Source organism: Psittacula echo (genome assembly GCF_963264785.1).
Source record: "Psittacula echo genome assembly, chromosome: 7".
Taxonomy (NCBI): domain Eukaryota; kingdom Metazoa; phylum Chordata; class Aves; order Psittaciformes; family Psittacidae; genus Psittacula; species Psittacula echo.
Genome location: NC_137740.1, coordinates 10,360,507 through 10,385,576, shown reverse-complemented (window position 1 = coordinate 10,385,576; position 25,070 = coordinate 10,360,507). Strand labels below are relative to the sequence as shown.

Sequence of the window (25,070 nt, the reverse complement as noted above, 5' to 3'; positions counted from 1 at the left end):
TGCCTGGAATTATTTGCCACTATTTAAAGCAAATAGGAAAACCAGTCTGTGTATCCAGCATCCTGAAGGTCAAACTGTGCAATAAACAAAGCAGCATCTCAGGCTGAGGGTAAGAAATAGAGGCCAGGAGAAGAAGCTGATTTCACTGGGGAGTGGTGGTTAGTGCTACAGCAAACTGCTGGGGAAAGATCTGCAGGGCCTAATGAAGCCAGGGCTGATTTGTAACCATGTTCTCATGCCCAGCAAGTGAGAGACTGCCCCCAAAACACTGCACTGTGTTTGGATATAAGATGAATTCACCAGCTGTTTTCTGGAAAGCCTGGGATGCTGCAAACATGATTAAGGAAGAGAAAGAAAAACCCAACAGATGAAAAGACCTTGGATGAGCCTTTCTGTGACTGTTTTAAGGGAGTAAAATGGTCTTTTCTGAACACAAATTTCCCCCTCATCTTTCACATGTGCTCTTCTGTTGATCATTAATTTCTCTGTAAAAGGACAGGCAGGTAGCAGGGGGTATGGAGGCATTCTCCCAGCTTTCTGGTCAGACGAGGACTGAACTTTCCCTACCTCCTCAGAGAAACTGATGGGAATCAGAGCTTCTGCTTAGCGTTCATTTGCAATCCTGACCTGCTGCTAATTACACTCCCCAGCCATGCAGTCCCTGCCCAGCCAGCACAGAGTTTAACTCCACTGAACAAACCGATTTCTTAATGGCTGTCACTGCATTCCATGGGGATTTGATTTTCTCAGCTCTTCTCAGGATTGGGGAAAGAGGTTCGCAAGTGACAAGCCCATGGCATAACCTCTCACCATCCACCAGCTCAGCTGCGGCTGCTGCCTATACACACTCCCATCCCCTTCCAATTAGGAACTGAACTGTGTTAGCAGCATCACACAGTAATTTTGCTGTGGGATCAGAGCAGGCTGGGAGCATACACAGAGACAGCTCTAGAGATTCAGCTAACAAGGAGCACCTCATTAAGTACCTCGGGGAGAGCTTTCAGCTGATGTGTTTTCCTTTGCACTCAAGATGGGCCTGAAGCATTCACACCAACTGCTGAAAGGAGCCCACTCACAACTCATTAAGTGCAGTAACTCAATGACTTGACATATCTGACGATCTCTAAGTAATTAAGCACGTCCTTATTGCTCCTTGCTGCTCCCTTAGCAAGTTTTCTAGCATCACCTTGCAGTCATCTCTCCTCTGAGGAACTTATTGGGAGTACTTGTTGCAAGTGCCCCCAGCTTTCTCCTCTCTGCTACCACTGTTCTCAGGCTGCCTACAAGAGAAGTCAGCACTGCTTTGGTACAGAAGCATCTTCTCCAGGACCAGCCACCTTCCTTATAAGCTCCACCTTACGAAGGGCACCACACCTTTGTCTTCAGGCTTTTACCACCAGCTCACGCACAAGGTATCTGGTCATGTTTAACCCCACTTCATGAAGTTGGAGGTAAACCCCATTCCTATACAACCCGGGAGAAATCTTGTGTCAGCTCCTCCGCATGTCTGAATGGGTGTGATTTGATGCTGGGTGGATTGAAAGTGCACTTGTGCTTCCCTGTGAGATTTTCTGCTTGCTGCTGGGGCTGTACAAAACCCACTCATCTCAGTGGGAAATGGTATATGCCTCACAGAAAGAGCAAGCAGCTGGAATTACTGAGTAACTGCAGCTTATTCCTGATTCAATAACATGGGGATCCCAGTCTCTGGAGAGACAGATTAAACCAACGATTAATTCTAAGTAATTTACACCTTTTAGCCATTCAAGCATATTTCCCAGGCCTGAGACCTGAAAGGTGGATCAGTGCCTGGAAACCTATGAGTATTATTTCAGCTGTGACTATGACCATAGCACATCAACATCCTCACCACTAAGGAAACAGTTCACCCCTTAGCTCAGCCAGAGTGCTGTTTTATGTCATTTTGGGTCCTGTTTACTCATTTGGTCCCTGTGTGGATCATCCAGTAGGCCTGGGGATGCACAAGTGCAGTGTACAGATGCTTTTCCCACCTAACACACCCCTGTGGTTCCTCCATAGCTGCTCCTGTACAACAGCCTTAGCCCACTCTCAACAGGGAGCCGAGGACCAGTGTTCCCAAGATCCACAGCATCCCACAGGCAAACACTTGAGAGGCTCCTGGAGCAGCCCAGAGGACAAAAAGCAGTTTGCAAACCCAAACCCTCCCTCTGTTTATCACGCAGCAGGGTTTTGGTTGTTTATTCCTGACCAGGAGGTTTTGCTCAGCTCCTGGTGGTTTCCGCACTATGCATGCACAGCACAGGGATTCCAGCACCACACAGACACTGAGGAAAGGCTGTGACTTAGGAAATGGAGAGATGTGCTCTTTTCTCCTTGCCTCTGCCCCAGATCCCATGTGGCACCTTCAGTATGACACAGCCTCTCTGCACCTTGCTCACCCCTTCTGCAAAACATGCCCAATTACACTCTCAGCATCTCAGTCTCTCTGGTCCATCTGTTCTGCCATAAACTCCCCTGCTCTGCACCTTGCTCCGAGTCTCCAGGCATGTGAATGACCAGAGAAATAGAAATAGCAGCAGAGGGACTGAGCTGACAACGGCCCACTTTTATAGACAACATAAAGCTGGCTCTAATACTCTTGAGTGGCAAAAGTGTCTGTGTGGGGATGGAGCAGAAGACTTGACTGCAGAAAAACCAGAAAAAATGAGTGCAATAAAACTTCCCCAGGTAACACTTGACTGGCCAGTTATATCACAAGTGGCATGTTTGTTAGAAAGCATTCATAAAACCTGCAGTATAATCCCAAAGGATTCATAGGAAACATTACACAGGAATTTGTGGGTTTGCTACAAAGTTTCATGCTTTCAGTACTGAGGCTTAGCTCCAGAAGACAAACTCTGGGGTGGGCTGGAAGCTATCCCTGCTCTCCAAAACAGGCAGGAGGAGAAAACTAGGGGGGGAAGAGAAGGATCTTTGGGGATAGCGCCTAAATGTGTGTCCCCCTCTGCGGGGCTTACGGTTATGCCAGTAGGGTACCAGAGCATCCAAATTGGCTGCTGGTGGCTCCAAGGCAGAAGGAGTTGCCCCACACATTGCTGCAGAGACTCCATGGCCACTGATTCAGGTTTTGACCTGGCCTTTCCATTTGCCGGAGTAGAAGCCACATGGACATTTGATTTTAGCCCTCCCAGCTGTAACCTCAGTCTTTGAGAGAGCAGGAGGTGGGAACAGAGGAAGGGCAAGAGCAGGGAACAGCACAGAGTGGAAATGAATGGGTAGAGAAACAAGAACAAAGAAGGGAGACACAAAGACACACACACACGATTAGCACCACGTAAGTCTCACTTCTGAAGGAAACCTGGCCAAAGAATAATAAAGAGCTATACAGGTCCTACCCAGTTATACCCATTGACGCAATGAGCATCTGCTCAGGCGTTTCAGAGCTCAGCTTTTGCAGCACCACAGCTGCGGGTCTGTGGCAATGAACAGCCAGGGTCAGATTTACTGTGCTGGGCATGGGACATGGAAAAGGGGATGCTCCAAGGCTCCCCCTCACTGTGCAGTGAGCAGTGGTCACACTGGTGCCTGCCCGCAGTGTGGCTGCCTCCAGCCCCATGCGGCATCCAGCTGAGATGGCTCTGCAGCAGGGTGGAGGTAAGAGAAGGAGTCAATGGAAAGGATGGAGCAAAAGAGCAGCCTCTTATAGAGTCAGTCAAGAATGAAATACCCTGACCTCCCAGATAGTGTGCCAGAACAAACCTCTTCTCCTTATTATCATTGCTTTTTGTTTGCTTTTAATTTGCTCAACCTATAATTTGTTAAACGGGCTGCCCAGTAGGTATCATCTCAGAGCTATTACGCAGGTTCTCCTTTTAGCTTGCAGTAGAGGAACATATCAACATCCAGACTGGGGTACAGCCAGGAAAGCTGCTGCTTTCCCTGGGAAAACACCAAACGTAAATTGTGTCCTGCTTCCCTCTTGAAACACTTTTTGCTCCTTGCAACAGCAGCACTAAAAGTCACAGTGCAGTCAGGACATTACACAGACCAAAGATGAAACACCACAGGAATGATGCAGCGACATAGATCATATGATGGACCCACTTAGCAACCCGGAAGGCCCAGAAGGACCAACCCACACCAGAGTCCCAGTTTCTCTAAGTCAGGAACTGTCTCTCTGCTTTGTATTTGTAGCGCAGTACCAGACAGCTCAGTTCCTCGAACGGAGATGTGAGTAGCAGAACTACGCAGAGCTGATCAGAAGTCTTTCAAACCCTTGTTTCACCAAGAAAATCATGCAAGGTTTCACCTGAAACATCTCAGGTTTCACGAATCTAGGCTGATTTTCCTGATAAGATTGGATGCCTGCTTTCCTCCTACACCAACCAAGGACCAGTGCCAGGTCCCACAGCATCTTGACATATGGATTAAGCAGGGCTGAGCTCTCAGTTTTTCAGCAGAGATCCTGGGACTTCGAGATGTCTACAGAGATCCCACAGAGCCTGTGGTCCATGGCAGAGTGCTGGGTCAGAGCCCCTGATCCCCAAAACCTCCTGCAGCTACCAAAGGAAACCAGAGTCAGTGCAAAACCCACTGAGGTCCCCAAGCAGCTACCATGCCTGAGAGTATCTAGCTCTCACAGAAACATTACTCTGAAGTCTTCTTTTTTGCAGAAAAATCGGGCTTTTAAGCCTGCTTTAGACACCAGAGGACAGCTACAATCCCCAAACATAAATAACAAAAGCTGCTTGGTGGCTTCAGTGTTTTGTAACAGGAGGAAAGTGGCACGACTTAGACCAGAACAACCTTCAGTCCATTTAGGAAAGGAATCCACAATAAGGCATTGGCTTCTGATACCTGCTAAACCCTCATGGGCCCTGCCAAGTGCCTGTGGACACCCAGCAAACATCACAGGTTAGACACCCAGTGCCTGAGGGCAATTCACTTGTGTGCGAAGGATACAGACTGACTTCAGGCCAGTTTGCAGAATGACCCCAAGCTTCCACTTTCCCATCTTTTGTTTTCTATAAAACTCCCTTGGGAAGGCAGCACCTCTGCCAGACCAGCTGTGCTTTAGACTCTTCTCAAAACATGCTTTCTAGCTATTTTTGATGCTTTCTGGAGCAGAGCCCCGCAGCTCAGCACTGCAGGCTCCTACCTCCCACTGGGTAAGTACCCCCTGTCCCACCGCATAAGGCACTCACACAGGTCTTTTAGGTCCAGGATAAACGCTGATTTCAGTAAGTCAGAAGCAATTTGTGTCAAGCAGCACACTGTTCAGCTCACCTACAGGTGAGCTCACAGAAAACAAAGGAGTAAAGGCAATATTTACTGTTGCCTTTACTCCTGGTCTACCTGCAAGCCCTTTACCCAAACCAGGCTCTTGTGATGTTCCCTTATTCTGGGTGCTGCCACATGCAATTCCCTAGAGTCTGGCACCCTGCGTGAGAAATGCTGTTTGTCTACACCTTCTCCTTGGTTTTCAGCAACACAAGACAATTCTGTGGCCAGCAGTTTCTAGCAGCTCCAGCCAAAGCAACCCCTTTGGCAGTAGGTGCAGGGATGTGGGAAGACAGATCTGGCACTAAACATGACCATTCAGCTCAGACCAGCATTCCACCACATTCTGCCAGTCCTGGGCTCTCTCAAAGGTTCATCACCCTTTTGTCCTAGCATGATTTCCTCCTTTCTTCCCCACCTACAACCTCCTGTTACAGGTCTCCTGCTTCACATGTAGTCACTACGATCCTGGGTCTCTGGGGCTGCAAGAGCAGAGCAAGACTCCCTGGGTAAACTTGCCATTAGGGCCATTCAGGCCAGGTTGGACAGAGCCTTGGGTGACACGGTTTAGTGTGAGGTGTCTCTGCCCATGGCAGGAGGTTGGAACTGGATGAGATTAAGGTCCTTTCCAACCCTAACTATTCTATGATTCTATGATTGGTTTTGGTGAAGATCTGACACTAAAAGCCAGAGAAGGTGGAAATGGATATTCATCACCTGCTGGGCTGCACTGTTTGGTGACTGATTCAGGAGGCAGGGGCTCTTCCCAAGATTCCAGCTGACACATCCCACCCGGAAAGACTCTGACTTTGCAAGCAATTATTTCAGGATGAAAATGAGCTGCTGTTTCTCTCTGTAAGTCTTGTGAGAGTAGCATGACCCAGTGTTTTTCACCCCCTCTCCTCTTGTTTTCATCCATCAAAGGAAGCAAACATCAGCTCTCTGATGCCAGGCAATTTCCACTCAGGTTTCACCCAACTAATTACTACAAAGGGAGGACAGGAAATAGAGACCAGCCTGGGATCATAGCAGACATGGGCTAGGAAAATTCTCAAGTTCATCTTCTGTGGTTAAGCTGCCTATTACAACCTGAACAAGAAAGATGATTAAAGATAGTTGTTATTGCAGTTTAGAGCCAACAGAGACAGCTTGTACTGGGAAGCACAACACATTGTGCGTGAGAAAGCCTGCTGTAAGCATTAGATTACATTTGCTCGGAAAAGCGTCAGGCTGAAAGATGGAAAGACTCAAATCTTTGGGCCACTGAACAGCAGCAAAACAAAGAGAAAGCTGAAGGTCACTCGAAACAGGGAAGATCAGGCAGAGAGAGAGAGTGTGGCTGCACTAAGATAGTCTTTTAGACACTGCTAAAACAGTGCTGCTGTAGGAGGGGAAGCAAAGGGCTGCAACAGTGGGGGATAACACAAAGGGTAACAAAAATATCTTATAGAATCATAGAACGGTTTAGGTTGGAAGGAACCTTGAAGCTCATCCAGTTCCAACCTCCTGCCATGGTTAGAGACACCTTCCACTAGAGTAGGTTGCTCAAAGCTCCATCCAACCTGGCCTTGAACACTGCCAGGGATGGGGCAGCCACAGCTTCTCTGGGCACCCTGTGCCAGTGCCTCTCCACCCTCACAGTTCCTCTGATGAGCAAAGCCAGCACCTGCATCCTGCATTCAGGTCTTGCAAGCCCACTGGGATGGGCATGACCACTGCATCTGCATTTGCTCTCTGGGACAGGACTGAGCCTGCACAAAAGACCCCGACAGCTAACACTGAACAGCCACAAGGGAAAACCTTTTGGCCTTTTTACATGTTGAGATGAAGTGATTTGGACTGGACCACACCAGAAGGCTTTAGCAGAGCTGAGGACTAAAACTGCTCTTTTTCCAACCATTCTCCCTCACCTATATTATGCTCATAAAGTGTCTGTCCTCATTTTCTCTCTCTGTAGTAAACCATATACCAACAGGGCTTGGCTCTATCTGAATTTGCAGATGGTAAAGACACATAACAGTTATTGCATCTAATAATGTATAAAAATACACATATGGATCCTATTAACATACCAAGCTCACCTTGGGGCAGCAGGAAAGTCTTCCCAAAGCCTTCTCCGAACCTCCTCCAGTCCCAAAATCTATGACTGCCACTCTTCTTTAAGGCACAAGCTGGGATGCAGCTGGACAGATTTTCTTAATCTAGTGAGACAAAGATGCAACACCAATACCAATGTAAGGCACTAAAGAGAGCAGGCAAACAGGAGCATTGCTGACCTGCACACAGCACACACATCTTCCTGCATCAGCTTTTGCTAATTTTACAAATTACATTCTCCTAAAGGGAGATTTTATTTCAGGTTTTACTAGAACTAGCCCCTTCCACTTGTCCCACCTTCTGCATTAAGTACCACGATGCTCAGAGCAGAAGAGGATGTGATTCCGTAATATCTTATAAGCCTCCCAGCTAGTATGGAAAGGAGCGTGTGTTCATACAAGTGTTTAAGTAGGCTGATAAGCAGAGAGGGAGTAATGCTCTTGCTGAAGAAGAACAAGAGTTGGTTATTTTCAAGTGAATCTAGATAGAAAATGAGAGGGTCTAGGCCAGGGCAGACTGAATTGCTCTGGAAATGCTCAGTGCTAAGATAGCCAAGGTAATTCCACCAATACAAGACACAGGCTGGCACAGGTACCCCAGCATATCCTGCTGTCTCCACTCCAAAGAAGCTTGATTTGGTAATAAGCTATATGCAGAAGGGACAATGCTTTCTGCAGCCCCCATAAAGAGACATTCAGAGCTCTGCATTATTGCAGGAGTCCTTAACAGCCCATAAATAGAGCACTTGTGTAAAGCGACAGCCTGTTCCTCCCACTTACACAGTCAGGACCTTGTCCCTTCAGAGCTGATGCCTTGTTTAACTCTTAGCAGTGAGGTCCTGGTGACAGGAAAGGAGGAAAAGAGAATAAAACAGCAGTGAGAGCTTCATAAATGCACCAGGGAAAAAAAGCACCAGGAAACCTATGGCAATGCACCCCAGGAAACACACTTGAGGCTTGAGCAGAGCAGCAGGGGCTGGGAAGTGGAGAAACAGCAAGCTCAGTAAACAGTTCAGCTCATCCCTGAAGCCACAGGGGTTCTCCACAGTCCAAGACACCTCCTGGACCACATAGAGGCACACATCTTCAGTGTGACACTGCTTTGGTACAGTGAAAAAGCAACAGTCTACAGTGTTAGGCTATGTGAAGATACAGGCTAAGGTCCTGAAGTCTGGATGTCCCACATAAAACGAGGAGACGGGAAAATAAATTATCCCATTTCCTTTCTTGAAACTTGAGGTGAACTTGAGGCACAAAGCAGTTTCCAGAGTAGGTGTCTGTGTGTATGGTTCAAATCAAGGATGCTTGAGAAAGAAAACTTGTGTTTCATCCATCGAAGTCTCCAGGGAATCAATCTGAAGAAGAGAAATATTGCTTTCAGTGATGGCACATTTAAAATACATCAGTGTTCTATTACATTTCAGGAATCCCAGCACGTATGTTCTTGTGTTGTAAAGAGTTGGCCCCTGCAAGGCCTCCAGCTTCTGTCCAAAAATAAAACAATGGGGAAAATCTGTATTCCTCTCTGGAAACATTCACACAAACAGCAGCACAACTTTAATTAATGTAATTAGTTCTCCTAATGTATTTCTGTTCTTACAGCTGTGACAACACAGACACCTCAAACTAAACTGCTGCCTCTCCAGTGTGAGCTGGGACATTTTGTCCTCTTTCCGCATGTTCAGCCACCGCCACAAAGAAAGCTCTTCCTAATGGGTTTTCCATGGGAAATTCAGGATGACTTGATGTTACACCAAGAGTCTATGGTTCTCCGTCCCAACTTCAGAAACAGTCTAGTTAGATCCAGTCCTGACCACGCTGCTGAGAAGCCCCAAGCACAAGTAGTTACCATAGTCTGCCGTCCCTGGAGAAGGCAACAGGAAACCCTGAGCTGGGCTTCCGTCTGGGAAGACTGGGGTGTGCTCTCAGGCACATTCACAAATTGCTAGGGTATCTATTACACATGCAGGAGAGAGATTTATTTTTATGAGCAAGCTGTATACAAAGGGACAAGGTGGTACTAAACTTACTTTCCACTTGCCCTTGCCAAGGTCTGTGGTTTGTTCAGTCTGTGGCTGAACTTGACACCTAAAGCACCTAAGGTAACCATTTTTCTTCTGGAGGTGGGGCTTTAAATACATTTTTTTGAGAGATAGAGACAAAAAAATGGCAGGGAGCAATGGGTAAGAAATTATGTGAAAAGAGTGGAGGGAGAGGCATCCCTTGGACCTTCCCTTCTCACCCCTTCATTACCAGTGGGCTCACAACTGTGCTGTTGGTGCTGTAAGGTTTCATTTTGATATTGGTGAAAGCTCTGGAATAAACTCTGAGAAGGGTCCAAGGATGCAGATTGAAAGACAACATGGACATGTACCTGATGTGCAAGAATCACAAAGACCTATTATCCCTGTAAAGCTCACAGACACGCAGCAGCAATCATTAACTGAAGCCAAGTGCATTATCTCTTCATGCGCTCTTCTTCTGCAGACCCAGTAATTTTGTCTCATCCTACACCTTAAAAGATCCAATAGCTGGGAAATGCAACAAGTGAGCTCTCACACCACTAGACATCATGAGCCTGACTAGATCTACTGAAGGCTGTTTATTTTTCTCCAGTAGAAGCAGGAACATTTAAAACCTTAATGTATAGTCATGGGAACAAATGAGCCCAGAGCCTGGGAAATCTGACAGCTCACCTCTTTTGCATGTTTCTTCGCTAATTCATGATGGCTGATGTTACATGGCAATTCTCCCCCCTCATTAGCAATTCCTCATTAGCCACAGGCTCAGAAAGTTGGGGCTGTTCAGCCTGGAGAAGAGAAGGCTGCATGGAGACCTCACAGCAGCCTTCCAGTATCTGAAGGGGGCCTACAAGGATGCTGGGGAGGGACTCTTCATTAGGGACTGTAGTGAAAGGACAAGAGGTGATGGGTTCAAACTTAAACAGGGGAAGTTCAGCTTAGATATAAGGAAGAAGTTCTTCCCTGTGATGGTGGTGAGGCACTGGAACAGGTCTTCCAAAGAAGTGGTAAATGCTCCATCCATGGCAGTGTTCAAGGCCAGGTTGGACAAAGCCTTGGGTGACATAGTCTTGTGTGAGGCACACCTGCCCATGGCAGGGGGTTGGAACTGGATGATCTTAAGGTCCTTTCCAACCCTAACTATTCTATAATTCTATATAACTCCAGCCCAAGCCTCTGCTCTGATGCACTGTGAGGCTCTGGCTGTTCCCTTTCCCAAGGGTACAAACAAACCCCTCTCAGCCTCACTGTCTCCAAGGCCAGACTTTTTTCCATCATCCTCCCACTCTCTTAATTAAAACTGAAAGGAAGACGAGATTGTTTCTACCAAGAGATGGTGGCAGCAACTCTGAAGATGTTATGAATTACAGAAAGTCAAAGAGGATAAGCCTGCTGAGTGGAAAGCGGGGAGGTATCACTTGCTGTCATCAGAAGATCTCCTGAGAAGAGCTGAAACCCTGAGTGTCCCAAAAATTAAGAGTGCAAATTGATGTGTGCTCCTTCTCTCCACAGAACCTGTGCGTCATATGAGGCAGGGGTAGCTGTTACCACGGTAACTAATCTAATCTTTATTTTAATTCTTGCTGTAGTCAGACCGCAGCAGATAGGAAATAGCGATGCTCAGAATTAGAGCAATTGTATGTGTGAACACATGCACAGGAAACGTATGTAATTGCATACGTGGCTGTAACTAAATGTAAAAACAAGTAATGTTTTCCTGTGGGGAATACACTTTTTAAGGAAACAGAACCAAACTGGACTTGATCTCGGAGTCATGCAGAGCAGAGGATCTGACTGGACACAAGAGGAAGATTTTTCACAATGAGAACAATCAGACTTTTGAATAATCTCCCCAGGGAAGTGGTGGATTCATCAACACTGGACACTTTAAAGATTTGGCTGGATAGCAGGTTGCGACATCTAGCGTAGGTCATGCTTGCCTAGAAAGGTTGGACAAGATGATCCTTGATGTCCCTTCTAACCTGGTACTCTACAATATGATTCTATGCACAGCCACCTTGTTGAGTGTAACTGAGCCTACTGCCATCCTAGGGGAAAGGACAGTGACCAACTTCTTTACCTCGCCTTTGAATCATAGAACCAATTAGGTTGGAAAAGATCTTTAAGATCATCAGGTCCAGCCTTTACCCCAGGACTGCCAAGGCCACCACTAAACCGTATCACTGAGGGCCTCACCTACATGGTTTTTGAACACTTCCAGGGATGATGATTCCACCACTGCCCTGGGCAGCCTGTTCCAATGCCTGATCAAACACTTTGGAAAAGTACCTTATCCCATCCTAAACTCCCTGTCAGCTCATTCTCCCTCCCATGAATGCTTCTTCGGGAGAAGAAACACTGGGATTTCTCAGACATGTCCTCATACAAAAGCCCTGATATCATCCAAAAAACCATAGCCCAGGCAACAATATACCCTCAACATGGTAGCATCACCATTCCAAAGTCATACATATCAGGAAGGGAAATGCTTGAGACTTTCCTGTCTTGACTCACCACATGGCTGGCAAGCATTGAAGAGTTGCCAAAAGGAAAGTGCAAACGGGCCAAAATCAGGAACCCCAAGTCTGAAACCCTTCAAATTCCAGGTGTCAAAATGAGCATGAAGCTCTGAGCAGGGAAGTGTATAGGGCCTGGAGTACAATAACCCTCACACAGGGAGCTGGTGTGCCAGATATTCCTTAAAGCCAGAGGGCAGACATGGACAGAATTAAAACATTAAACACATTCCCAGGCATTCAGGTACCTGGGTGATGTCCTGATTTTGGCAGGGAGAGAGTTAATTTCCTTCCTAGTAGTTGTACAGTGCTGGGTTTTCCATTTACTATGAGAACAATGTTGGTAACATACTGGTGTTTTAGTTGTTGCTAAGCAGTGCTTACACTAAGTCAACGACTTCTCTGCTTTTCACCCCACCAGCGAGCAGCCTGTCTTTATCTCAGTCCATGAGTTTATCACGTTTGCTCTTCTGATCCTCTCCCCATCCCATTGTAGGGAGTGAGTGTGCAGCTGCCTGGGGTTTGGTTGCTGGCTGGGGTTAAACCACGACAGTAGTCACCAGGCAGATACCACCTCAGATGACTGTCATCACCACAGGCTTCCAAATATGACAAGGCAGATCCCCCCTGCTCTGAACTGGGATAGTTCTCATGACACGATCTACAAAGCTGAACTGTTTCATGTCAGCTTTGCTTGGTCAAAGGGTCCTTTCACAGGGACTCTTTTTGAGTTGTTTTGTTGTTGTTTCCTTTTACCTGCAGAGCAGGATTTTCCATGCAGGAGTCACAGCCAGAACGCCAAACTCTGACACTGCTGCTATCAATGCAAATCCAGAGGAGAGTTTGCAGACTTACGGCTTAAGGAGACAACACACAGTAAAACTCATCACCAACAGGACCCATCCTGAAGGATACTGAACCAAGAACAATTCCAGCTAAAGTTCAGCCTGTCTTCTGAGCCATGAGGCTGTAGGAGTGTGGTGTCATGGGTGAATCAGACAGAAAGGAAACATGGAATAGCACTTCTTTAAGCCTTATAAAGACAATAAACACCTCTGCCTTTTATGGGCTGCACAGCACACCTCCAGTTCATGAAGTCCTTAAGCTCCTGATTGCCAAAGGCTGGGGGTTACAGGCAGGGAAAATACACTAACCCCATGTCTTCCTTCAACACCTTCTCCTGGTCACTGACAGAAACAGGATGCAGAGTTAGACAAGATTTAGCCTGACCCATAGCAATCCTTCTAATTCGCAGCAAGAAGGCAAGATGTTCCAATCTCAAATTTAGAGGATGCTGGGGTTGTCAACCCTTCCCTTCAGATGTTATCAAACTAGACCCCTACCTTGAGTGCTGGATCTCTCATTAGTGCAGCAGGAGCCAAACCAGGGTTACAGAATAACAAGGTCCCTAAAGGTGAAGTTCTGTTTTGAAGCAGTGACTTAATCCGGGCAGATGAGATGGCTGTTCAGTGAGAGATGGATGTTTGTGCCTGGAACAAGAACAAGCAGAGGAAGCAGCTCAGTAAATGATACGGGTTTAGGTATTTTTAGTAATGTAATGCAGCACTAAGAGGAAAACAAGGAAGAGCAAGCAACAATGAAAATCAGTTCAGCTTCAATGAAACACAATGGGATCACACTGGTGCATCAAAGTGAGCTCCTTGCCATCACCTTTATAGGTTGACAAGAAAAAAATCCATTCCTATGATCCCCCTGTCTGACCCAAACCCAGACCGGGGCTGAGCACACCCCATCCCAATGGATTTTAATCCTTTTATCCCGCGACATATCCCTTTTCATCCATCTGCTCCTGGCTGCTGCTGGGACCCCCATCACCTCTGACTGCAAAAACAGCAGCTGCAATTAATAACACACAGACACTCTCAATTGCTCATCTTGGCAGCCATCTGGCTTCATACCACACATAACCCTGCTCTGCAAAGCAAAAGGGTATTTTATCTCCTGCCACCAATAGCTGAAGGATGGGCTAAGAAACGAGCAAGGCTGATGCGAAACAGAAGATAGATTATAAACAAGCAAGAGGCAGAGAGAAGGGTGCCCAGCAATACATCCATGCAAACAAAAGGGGAACCATCTTCCAGAAGCAACAATTGCCATTTTGCATTCCCTGAGGACCGTCTTGAGCAGTGCTCCATGTGTGATCAGTCATTCATTTTGTCTGTTTTCCGTTGTTTTTCCACTGTCATTTTTGTTCATCTCAATTTCCCTTCTCCAAGCTTTGAGTGCAAACAAACGTTAACAATTCACATCTTTAACTGTTCTGATTTGGAGCAGTTCCCTGGATGTCCATATAGCAAGATTGATTTAATCCAGCCTTGTGTCTTCAAAGGACACTTTCATAGCAATTACAGGCCAGACAAATGGGATTTTAATTTCCAATTAAGAATCATAGAATCATAGAATAGTTAGGGTTGGAAAGGACCTTGAGATCATCCAGTTCCAACCCCCCTGCCATGGGCAGGAACACCTCACACTAAACCATGTCACTCAAGGCTCTGTCCAACCTGGCCTTGAACACCGCCAGGGATGGAGCATTCACAACTTCCCTGGGCAACCCATTCCAGTGCCTCACCACCCTCTCAGTAAAGAATTTCTTCCTTAGATCCAATCTAAACTTCCTCAATTTAAGTTTGAACCCGTTACCCCTTGTCCTGTCACTACAGTCCCTAATGAAGAGTCCCTCTCCAGCATCCCTGTAGGCCCCCTTCAGATACTGGAAGATTAAGGTAGCTTACCTCAATTCAGAAGCACCAAATTTTGCCATTCAGCTCCATGCTCTGCATTTTGTGTAGGTGCTGGCAACACAACAGGGAAGAAATTAGAACAGACACATCCTGAGATCAGGACAATCTCTGGGAGCCAGGTTCATACAGTACCTAGCACAACAGGGACCATTGCCAGGTTTTTAGATACACATTTTTAAAGTCAATATTTGAGGTAAGAGTCCCTGCCACATTAAGCATCCCATCCTACATGCACTGCTGAGAATTTACCCCCAAGACCCAAGATGAGTATCTTCCCTGTGTTGCAGAAAACATCACACAGTTAAGATAACAACACTGAACTCTGGTGCAGCACATGGTGTAATTTTAGTTCAGCTGCATAATTTCACTGGGCAAGGATTTTGGTGTCGGGCAAGCTGCTGGCTTGTGAGAGGCATCATCTGAGCCACATCAGCTTATGTTTCTGCCTGATGCCCAAGCTATGATAGTTATTATCCTGCAAAGGAGATGAAGGACCTTGCAATTTCCTCCCAGGCGGAACTCATCAGGCACCCAGCACTGCTGAGCACTGCTCTGGTAAGCAGAGCCAGGCATCCAGGAAAGAACAAATGCAGGGAGGGCTAAAAGTTTGTCTGAAACATGTAAGTGTGAATCTTGATCTGAACAAACCCAAGCCAATAGGATCTTAATGCTATTTTAAAAGGGATTAAGCAATATGCAAGAAGATATTGCATATATTTATGTTTTTAAATCCCATCTGTGTCACATGGACCATAAAATATTCAGCTTTGGGGGAAAAAACCCAACAAGTTGGCAAAGAAAATAAAAATGCTGTCTATATAAGCCTTTATTCACATAAACATGGAAAGAAGCAGAGCTGCCAACAGATACACCTACACCTACCCTCTGAATTAGTGCAACTATATCTCTTCTGTAAATTAACGTCCTTTCTCCCATACAGTCTTCCTGCTTGCAGCTACTGAGACAAAATGAGGTTGCAAAGAGATCTCTAATACAGTTTCCTTCCATGCACACTTTGCTTTCATACTCTGTTTTCCCATGCAGGGCTTGGGTTTCTTTCATTCTCTTTATTTTTCCTTCCTTGCCCACTTAAGTTAAGACAACAACATTTTGTTCTGTATTTCCATGGCTATTCCATGGTGATTTGTTAACGGCACTGGGTTTGCAGTCAAACGGCTGGAAACATAAAAAGTTGGCAAGCTGCTTCCCTCATTAGGGAACACAGCTCTCGAGCATTCAAGTGCAAGCCTATTAGCTGAATTATTCAACAGAAGGAAAAAAAAACCCATGACAAATACAATAAAAAGCAGCTACAACAACAGTGGGGAGGGAAGGGAAGCTTGTTGACTTTGGTGCCTTTGGAGAACTTTGTAGCATTCCTCAAAACTCCGTTTGGGATTAAACCTGTCTAAGGAACTCAGGCAAAGCTGAATGGCTGCACAGAATCAGACAGAAGCTGGCATTCATAATTCAGATACTGGACTGTATTGTTGCTGTCTTGAACTGATAATGAAGAAGCCCAAGGGAGGAATATTTCCAAAACCATAACGCAAGGGATATGCTTATGTGCAGTTTGTGAGTAACTGGTGGTGCTGGAAATCTTCCATATCCAGCCTCAGGTTTAAGCACTGAAACAGCTCGCCATGAGGATCCAAGTAATAGTTTGTGTGTGTGTTATTATTGTGTAATAAATACCATGTAATTCAGAAGAGCTTAACCACCCACAAGAGAGGAGTGTGTTGCCTCGCATGTGCCAATGGCAAGAGGAGTTGACACGTGGCAGCTTGTGCCCTTAACAAAGCTGAGAATTGGACCAAAAACTCTGATGAGAAAGCCAGTATTATCTGCCTTCTATCTTCACGTAACCTGGAAAGAGAAAGTGCTTGGTTCAGGCACAAAATTAAGCAGGGTGATCAAGACCTTGAGGATGCTCATATTGCTGGGGAGCTGCATGCAAGGGGACAAAACCAGGACCTCAGTCTTAAGTCCTGAGGAAGGTGAGTGAGGACACAGCCTCTTGCAAGAGATTTTATTTACCTAAGAGGTAAAACAGAGTTGGTATCTTGGAGACAATGCAAGGTTATGGAACAAAGTCCTCCACTGGAGATGTCAGTATGCAGGCTGGACTGCAGTGGAGAGCATGGACAACTGTTTGTATTCCAGAAGCATTGTGGACAGGGGAGGAGAAGGGTGTTATTTGAAGGGCTCAGAAACAGGGACTGTGTGATTTAGATATCAACTGGAAATCAACAGTAGAAGAAATCTGGGCTTGTCAAAGCATTTTGGCTGTGCCAACAATACTCAGAAATAGGGAAGGAAACAGAAGAACACATACATGAGATCTCCAGTTTTCCTTACAGCTGTATACTTCCTGTGCTAAAGCAAAAGGCAAGAAGACTTATGAAACTTCATAAGCTATAAGGATCTGCTTATTTTAATTGGCATGTGATGTTAAGAAGATAAAACCTGGAGATCTGGGAAGCATGTCCTTTAGCTATGGCAGGGCCTGAAAGATCAGTGCTGCATATGCAGCAGGCAACTACTCATACTTTCTTTCACCCAGAAACACTGGACACATAGATTTTTGTGAAGAGACTGGTTATACATACATCTCATGTAAAAGTAATTTCAGTGATGTTAGCTCTTGACAGGAATCTGCACAGAAGACAATTTTTACATCATGGGTGTGCTGACAGGACAATATCTAACAAGTGAGGAGAAAGCATAATAATTTCTACTGAATTATCTTTAAGGTCACTTCCAACCCAAACCATTCTATGATTTTACAAATTCATCAAGCAATTAAACCATTTTAGTTGATGACCCAGACAGAAAGAGATGTCAGGCAGTGAGAGCTGATTATGACACTGAGCCATCACTTGTAAGAGGACCAGAACATCAGATTCATGATGCTGAGGTCCTCAGTAATGTAACAGGGCTGAAATTCAATAGCTGACAACAATTCCATTAGGGAGCAATTAGAATTTTTGCTGTAAAAGTGAAGACTCAACCCCTGGTCTGTTGTTCCCAGAGGAGAGGAAAGGACTGGGTGCACAGAAGAGAGTTAGTGGCTGCAAATACAAAGACACCAAAGAAATCTTAACACAGCTGGTGAGAGACTTCTAGGGAGCAGGGAAGCATCAGTGTAAGACAGTGACAGGCCTTAGTGCACACAGCTGGAACCAGAACGGGTGGCTTTTCCCACCCAAAGGGCTCAGTGTATTTACCCAGACACACAAAGGCTGAGAAGGAATGGGGGTGTTGGTCGATGAAAAAATGAACATGAGCTGGCAGTGTGCGCTCGCAGCCCAGAAAGCCAACCGTATCCTGGGCTGCATCAAGAGGAGCATGACCAGCAGGTCGAAGGAGGTGATCCTGCCCCTCTACTCTGCTCTCGTGAGACCTCACTTGGAGCATTGTGTGCAGTTCTGGTGTCCTCAACATAAAAAGGACATGGAACTGTTGGAGCAAGTCCAGAGGAGGCCATGAGGATGATCAGGGGACTGGAGCACCTCCTGTATGAAGACAGGCTGAGAAAGTTGGGGCTGTTCAGCCTGGAGAAGAGAAGGCTGCGTGGAGACCTCATAGCAGCCTTCCAGTATCTGAAGGGGGCCTACAAGGATGCTGGGGAGGGACTCTTCATCAGGGACTGTAGTGACAGGACAAGGGGTAACGGGTTAAAACTTAAACAAGGGAAGTTTAGATTGGATATAAGGAAGAAATCCTTTACTGAGAGGGTGGTGAGGCACTGGAATGGGTTGCCCAGGGAGGCTGTGAATGCTCCATCCTTGGTGGTGTTCAAGGCCAGGTTGGATGAGGCCTTGGGTGCCATGGTTTAGTGTGGGGTGTCCCTGCCCATGGCAGGGGGGTTGGAACTAGATGATCTCAAGGTCCTTTCCAACCCTAACTATTCTATGATTCTATGATTACAAGGAATAATGTCTAGAAAAGTAGAAATATTTACTTTGGAAGACAAGGTCATTGGTAGAGAGATACTGGTAGCTACAGAACAGTTCAGATGTTTCTTTCTTCAGCCTCCATGATGACCCAAACTTTTCATGGCATCTCTATGTGGCTTTGAAGGTTGGAAAGGCAAGTTGCCCTGACTTCCAGCACAGAAACCGAGCTAGAGGGTTTACATCAATTCCAGCCCTGCAGAGAGCTCCAGGGAAGCCATGAAACACAGGCTGAACAGATGGAGCAACGCTATTTGGAGTAGCTCCAGTGCCAGCTTAGTGCCTTCCCCAGAGACCCTTTAGATTCATCATTCTTTTGGATAACGTGTGGAGGGAAAGCACAGAATCAAAACACTAACAGGATCACTTTCAGATGACAGCGTTTGGTGCATGTTTGCAATGCTACACTGATGATAGCTGACATATCCATATCGAGAGGGCATGTCCAAGTTGACATCTGATTTCCTAAAAATCTCCCCCCATTGCTCCAGATTTTTAGAATCAAAAGAAAATCAGCCAAAATACAAAACTCTGGCAAATTTCTCCATGAAATCAAGAAGGCAAGGGAGAAACTCTAGGTCTTGAGGCACGTTTGGCTTTGCCATTAGTTAAAGCAAAGGCCTTGCTGCTCCACAGCCAACACTTTTGGCATTAGGAAGTGTGCTGACATGATGTGACAAAAGGTAATTGATCAGAAGCCAGTGTAATTGAACATTCCTGCTCCTGCTTAATTAATCTGACCCGTTCCCTTATAAATTCATAATCACAGCCTCTGACTGCAGCAGACCTTATTTATATGCCTGAGAGGTTTCCAGTTAGGATCAGACAGGCTCTTCCATGTTTCAACCCTAAGACCTAGGGCTGTATTCAAGCCTTTAGTACAGATACCACTGCTGGCTTTCTGCCATGTAACTCCAAGGGGAAATCAGATGCTCTGGTAGCACATTTGATGTGAATAGCAGGATGAAGGTTTGCGGAGCTGCCCAAGTGATTCAGACCTACTATGAAAAGAAGTGGGATGGCCAGACCTCAGAGGGCCCCCATGGTGTTTCCTGCAGGGGATGCAGCCTGTTCCAGTGTCAAGTAAAACCTGAAGTAAATTGCTGAGAACATGGGGCAGTTTTAGAGATGTCCCTTCCTGCAGGGTAATGAAGCTGAGAGCAGGTGTAGAGATGAGAAAGTGCTCTGCTTTGACGAAATGCCAAGAAAATGGCTTTGCGGAGCATCATAGCACTATGAGACAGTTCAAGGCAGGACACGAGGGAAGCTGCATCCAGCTGCTGCTGGAAGGACACATGGGGGATAAAGGAGATTTTCCCTAGCCAGGAGTGACATGATCCTTTCACAAAACGCAGCGAACAGCATGTTCTGGATGGCATTCCCCTCTTAGCTTGGAGACTATTGGCAGTCTGCTGTTAACACAGCCTAGAAGTACCCAAGTCAGGCTAAGATTATTCCGTAGAGCAGCAAGGATACAACACAGCTTCATATAAGAGGAAACCAGTCAGTGTGGGACCAATGCTTGCTGAAGTCAGCTGGAAGCTTCATACAAGAGTTCAGTGTTTCGGATGACAGGGGAAGTTTAGATTGGATATAAGGAAGAAATTCTTTACTGTGAGGGTGGTGAGGCACTGGAATGGGTTGCCCAGGAAGGTTCTGAATGCTCCATCCTTGGCGGTGTTCAAGGCCAGGTTGGATGAGGCCTTGGGTGGCATGGTTTAGTGTGGGGTGTCCCTGACCATGGCAGGGGGGTTGGAACTGGATGATCTTAAGGTCTTTTCCAACCCTAACTATTCTATGATTCTATGATTCTATGAGCATGGAAGGCATTTGCTCCACACAGTTTTTTCACAGCAGGGATATATATTTCTCCCTGAAAACAGCAGGTCCCCATGGGTCACACAGACACAAAAGAATACTCATTTGCAACTTAGCAAAAAGAATCACTCCTAGATGATCCCAACGGCCCTGAGTGCAGCCGTTTCTGCACATCCCTCTCCAGCATCACTTGTTGTCTCAGCCCAATGCAACTTTTCACTTTGATCAGCTCCATCTCTGCTAGAGAAGGCCAACCTGCTTCATCCACCATCACCAGAAGCAACCAGATTGTTGGTGTCACCAACCAAATCCCCAGCAAAGCTCAGTGACAAGCAGGACCACTCGCACAGGTCTCCGGCGAACAGCTGTTCCTTTTCCTAACAAAACGACGTTGCAACTCTTGTGTCCCCAAAGCTATCAGGTAGCACCCCAAAAGCAATTATAATTTCTAATACAAAACAGCAGGCACAGCAACCACAAAACAACATTAGTGTTCTGGTCACACCAGGTGCAATTAAGCCATGTAAAACTTTAGTACAGAGAGACAGGTATGACTTTCATTGCCCCCAGTAACTTCTAAAGCTGGAACAGTTTATATTGGGATTATTCCTGTAACTCAGCTCTCTAACTGAACATGACAGAACTTGACCCTTACCCCATTTCCAACTCACCAACCTGTGTCTCAGTCTGTGTCTGTTTTCCTCCCACATGTAGCTCCACAAGCTGTTCCTCTATGTGGTTCCAGAGGCCATAGCAGTCTGCAGGAGCAGACTAAATTAAGCAAGTGGATCTAGAGGTGCTGCAAAGGGAGCATCTGGATAAAGAGTAGGGTGAAACCGGGAAATAAAAGAGGAGCAGGAAATAAATGAGGCAACTCTGCTTTACCTATAGGTAGCCTGGAACTGGGTGCAGGCATTACAATGCTCAGGGCAGCTGACCAGGAAAGTCTCTGAAGTCTGGAGAGCGATGATCTAAGGTGATGGAAGAGTGGAGGAGATACGATTCACACCCATACACGTACATAATGTTGCCTAATAACCAGTCATAGAATTTTGATCGGATGTGGTGCCAGCTTAGGTCATGAGCTTTGCTCTGGATCAAACAGAAAGCATCAGACTCCAAGCTGCTCTGCACCCTTTACCATGCAGAGTTCTTGCTCCTGCCCTGCTTCTCACTTAGCAAACCGCTCCAGGAGGTCCCATTCACTTCCCTTCCACTCCAGACTGAATCAGAGCAAAGTTGCTGAATAGGGGCTGCTTGTCACCTTGCCAAACTTTGCTAACCAATCTCAGCGTGAAAGCAGCTGTGACAGCCAGCAACAGACAATCTAGCATCAAATTAATCACCTGGAAGGGACCCAGCAGAACACTGGCACTCTGTCTCATAACCACTGATGAGTCAGTTCTCACCATCCTCAGTGTTACAGATGTTGGACTGGGTGCAGGGTCTGATTCCCTGAACCAGCCCATGCCAGCTAGTCCTCACAAAATCATTTCAGGATGAAGCATTTTAAGGGTTTTTTCCCCATTGGAAGGGGATTTGTGGCTCAGTGCTGTCTCCCTCCAGACTCAAAACAGGCTTTTTTGCAAACAATGCCAAGTGAAATGCCACCACCATCACCTTTACAACTTCTGTTTGTTTGTTTTCTTCCCGGATTGTCCTGGGTTCAGCAGTAGCAGTCATTTTTCTCCTTCTTAGTAGCTGGTGCAGTGCTGTGCTTTTGACTTTCGGCCTGGGAACAGCGCTGATAACACCGATGTTTTTAGTTACTGCTCAAATGTTTACTCTGACCAAGGACTTTGTGAGTCTCATGCTCTGCCAGGGAGGAGGGGAAGCCGGGAGGAAGCAGAGACAGGGCACTGACCCAAACCAGCCAAAGGGGTATTCCATACCACAGCATGTCACGCCCGGGATGTAACTGGGAGTTACCCGGAAGGGCTGGCTCACTGCTCGGTCGGGCTGGGTATCAGTTGGCAGGTGGTGAGTGGTTGTATTCTCTTTCCTTGTTATTTCCCTTATCATTATTATTATTGGTGGTAGCAGCAGTGGTTTGTGTTATACCTTAGTTACTGGGCTGTTCTTATCTCAATCCATTCTCCTCCCCGTCCCTCCGGGAGCAGGAGAGGGGGGGAAGAAAGGGCGGGGGGGGGGAGTGGACTGCGTGGCTGACTTGCCGACAGGGTTTAAACCACGACACCAGAGAAGAGCATCTCTGTGCTCAGAGCATTGCAAACACACTGATTGAATCTGGCAGGGGAAACCAAACACGCGCATCGCATGGGAAACAGAATGAAGGAGGGAAGGAAGGGCACAAGCAAATATTTCTTCAGGATTGTCAGGCCGTTCAGTTACCATGGCAGTATGTTTCCATGGAAGCCAAATTTGAAGCCTGTTGCTGCCATTGGAGTGGCCCAAAGAAAATGATTAGTTTTGAAAATGAACCAAGCTGCTCTCTACCTTGAAAGCCAGCCCACCCACAGCCCTTAGAAACACACAACCCAGCAGCATCTTTCCATCCCTGATAAAGGAGTCAATAAACACGTGGGGAAGGGAGAGACAGAAAATACCACACAGTGAAAATGAGGAGCTTCCTTTTATGTAAGCAACAATGCAGAAACTGCACTGGTAAGCACAAGGCTGAAGGCACTTTGTGAAATACTGCACATAAAGATCAGCAAAATCCTCAGAGCATCCTGTGCCACCAGCTCCCAAAGGGACAGAAGGGGGGTACTTTAAGACTAGTGCTGTTTGGTTGCCATTTGTTTTAAATTACCCCTCTTTAGTCATGCTGATGCCTCTCCTTTGGTTTCCTTACCCACCTCCCAAGAAAAGCTTGGGGAGGGGAAGGAGAATTCTAGTCAACATTAAAGATCAGCTTCAGCAGCTTTGATGCTCAGAGCATATTTTGGAGTTTTTGGAAGTCACCTTTTGCCTTATCCACCTCATTTCCCCACCAGAAAGAGATTTTCTGCATCCCCTTTCATTTTTCAGAAGCCAGGGAACACACATAAGCTGTCTGGTGTATTTTATCACCAGTAACTGGAAAAACGTGGCACATACTTAACCATTTAAAAGGGGAGATGGTGGGATTCAGCAAGGGAGTCACACTCTACAAATGCCTGAACTAGAGACGTTGAAGCAACAACAGCAAACATAGCACTACTTTAAAAGGACAGATCAGAGTCCCTGGATTTAGTGACTTTTCACCTAGAAACAAACACCTCTTCCGCACTGACATGAAAAAGCATCAGGAAGGCTACCGAATTAGGCCTTCTGGGGATAAAACACCTGAAGAAAGCTGAACTCTCATTGAAAGATAAAGATCAGAGGGAAAGAGGCATCTGTGATGAGCCTGCTAGACTGTCAGCTGCATCTGACTTCACTTTTTAAGGCAGAAAAAGATCTAAGACCTGTATCGCTTCAACACAGCTCTTGTGCCACCATTCCAAGATCTCCTGTTCTCTCTGCTACCTCTCTTGTCCAGGAGAAAGAAAGAAGCAGATGGCTTTAAAGCACAGTTTGAGCAAAAGCATTTGAGGTGAACATGGCAGATTTCCCCCGAACGGTGAGTACAAATAAAAGGTCTGCCACCCAATTTGGGATCCCTGCTCCTTTCAGACTTCAGTGGAAAAGGAACTAAAACCCCACCTTGTTTGTCATGGGTGGGCTGAACCGATTATGTCAGGCACAAGCCTCACAGGGCAGTGGACAATTGCTGCATCCTGCCACAAAGAAACAACCTGTTGCAAAACAACCTTCCGCATCCAAACTCCCATTATAAACTCTTAGCCACAAACCTCCAAAGAAACTAAAACATAACTCTCAAGAAGCAGTCATAATTACACTAGACCCGAGAGGACAATTGGCTTAAATCAACACCTTGTCCCTGTCTGGGGAGGTTTTCTCAGTTAACAGCATTACACAGCTCCAGCATCTACCACTACCCGCTGCTTGCCTTCCTCTCTGCCAGAGTTTACTGCCTTGCAGAAGGAAAAACGTGCCCACATTTTGGCTCTTCATTGAAAAGCCCAAGATCGTGGCTTCAAGTCCTGAACAGATGAGTCTGGAAGTATGCATCAGTGGGGAGCAAGGATGCTCTAACACAGGTCAGATGTGGAGGAAGCTGCTGGCAGCAGGCACCAGGCAGCTGAGGCCATTGCCAGAGCCAGACTGGGCCCTGAGCCACAGGGGAAAAGCTCATCATAGCCAAACTCAGCTGGGCACTTCCAGTGTTTCACACAACAGTGCTTAACATCCTTTGCACTGCACATCCACCAGCTGAAGCTTTCTCCTCCTGCAGGAGGAGCCTTCAAACCAAGGGGTACTAGCACAGCTAGCCTGCACTTCACCTAGCCAAACAATAGCACGAGCATCCCCAAACTAAGGTTTTCTTTGGACATTTCACTCTCCTTCCAAGCTCCCTTTTGTAAATGGAAAGCAAATCTGGCTAGCAAGCCAGCTTCTTCCTCACTGTGCAAGACACATGCACCTGATTGACTTTCCATGCTGTGTTTTGGAGAGAGAGAGGGAAGGACTGATTGTGCAGATAAACAGTTCACCCAGGAACACAGAAGCAGCAGCAGCTTTGGTCTTTGCTCCACCAACTCACCCTCTGGGCCTATGTCTACCACCAGTG

The 25,070-nt window shown here is 46.4% G+C and overlaps 1 protein-coding gene across 10 annotated transcripts in view; it reads right to left on the bottom strand.

The window, feature by feature from the left end:
* The window catches only part of MKNK1 (MAPK interacting serine/threonine kinase 1), a gene marked incomplete at both ends in the record, with an annotated part of 56,637 nt that overhangs the window by 3,653 nt on the left and 27,914 nt on the right, over nt 1-25,070 (bottom strand). For 9 of the 10 annotated variants that reach the window (XM_080622667.1, XM_080622666.1, XM_080622665.1 and 6 more), the window contains 5 exons: nt 7,344-7,463; nt 8,139-8,197; nt 8,309-8,713; nt 13,239-13,385; nt 14,652-14,711. The remainder of the gene's footprint in view (nt 1-7,343; nt 7,464-8,138; nt 8,198-8,308; nt 8,714-13,238; nt 13,386-14,651; nt 14,712-25,070) is intronic. The other variant, XM_080622664.1, reaches the window with a different exon arrangement.